A 1,754-nucleotide genomic window follows, 5' to 3' on the forward strand; every position below is an offset into this window, starting at 1 on the left:
CAAAACTGGATAGCCAAACTCATGGGCTATGATTTCGATATTGTGTATAAGACGGGAAGCTCGAATAGGGTGGCTGATGCTTTGTCGAGAAAGGGAGAATGGGGCATAGAGGAGGTGGAATTAAGGGCGATTTCTCGGCCCTATTGGCACGATTATCAGGAAGTATTGAAAGAGGTGGAAGAGGATGATTCGTTGAAAAAAATCATTGACGATATAAAGAAGGACCCAAACAGCCATTCCACATATACCTTGGAGAACGGCAGACTTCATTACAGAGGGTGGATGGTGTTATTTGCTAAATCTGTTTGGATTCCGAAGCTATTAGTTGAATTTCACATGACCACTACAGGAGGGCATTCTGGGGTGTACCGCACTTACAGGAGGATAGCTCAATCCTTCTACTGGGTGGGCATGATGAGGACGATCACAGAGTTCGTGGCAGGGTGTGTAATCTGTCAGCAACATAAATATATGACTGCTTCGCCCCAAGGATTACTACAGCCTCTGCCTATTCCCCAATCAGTATGGGAGGAGTTAAGCATGGATTTCATTGTGAAATTGCCCAAGTCCCAAGGCTACGACGCGATCTTAGTGGTGGTTGATAGGCTGAGTAAATACGGTCACTTTATAGCGTTAAAACACCCCTATTCAGCGAGAACCGTGGCGGAGGTATTCACCAGGGAAATAGTAAGGTTGCACGGTATTCCTAGGTCAATTGTGAGTGATAGGGACCCTCTGTTTCTTAGTCGGTTTTGGAAAGAGCTCTTTAGAATGCAGGGGACACAGCTCTTTAGAATGCAGTCGGTTTTGGACAGACAGAAGTTTTGAACCGAGTCGTGGAGGGGTACTTGAGATGCTTCTGTTCAGAGCAACCCACAAGTTGGAAGATGATGTTGTGTTGGGCGGAATACTGGTACAACACCAGTTATCAGGGGGCTGCAAGGTTTTCTCCCTTTGAAATTGTGTATGGACGTGCGCCACCTTCATTGAGTAGATTTGTACCTGGGGAAACTGCAGTAGAATCGGTAGCACAAGACCTTATGACAAGGGACGAGGCGTTGAAACAATTGAAAATCCATTTAAGTCGGGCACAAGACTTAATGGTTCAACAAGCTAACAAAAAGAGGAGAGAAATGCAGTTCGTGGTGGGAGACTGGGTTTACTTGAAGATCAGACCACATCGACAAGCTTTGGTGCCGGTGCGATTGCATTCCAAATTATCGGCTCGCTATTTTGGGCCATTTCAGGTGTTATAGCGAGTGGACAGGTTGCGTATCGGTTGCAGTTACCAGAAACATCTCGGATACATCCCATTTTCCATGTATCACAATTAAAGAAGGCGGTGGGAGAGAAGAGAATTGAGAAGGACCTGCCAGCTGAGTTGCAAGCCGAGGGGCCTACATATTGGCCGGTGCAGATTTTGGAGAGGAGACACAAGCAACAGGGGGAAGAGATAGTTCCACAGGTGTTAGTGGAGTGGCAANAGGGTGGTAAAGACGGAGCCACATGGGAAGATGTAGCAACTATGCAGGAGCAATATCCGGAATGCAACCTTGAGGACAAGGTTATTGAAAAGGCAGGGGGTAATGATAGAAGACTAATTGTATATGAGAAGGAAGAAACGGTAGAAGTTAGTTAGCCTAACTGTTGTCATAACAGTTAGGATTGAGTTGTANAAATAGGGGTTGGGTTGGTTGGTTGAGGACTTTTGGACAGCTTGAGTGTTGACAGAGCAATCTGTGAAAGGGGTTAAG

Source organism: Vigna radiata, chromosome 2 (assembly GCF_000741045.1).
Source record: "Vigna radiata var. radiata cultivar VC1973A chromosome 2, Vradiata_ver6, whole genome shotgun sequence".
NCBI lineage: Eukaryota > Viridiplantae > Streptophyta > Magnoliopsida > Fabales > Fabaceae > Vigna > Vigna radiata.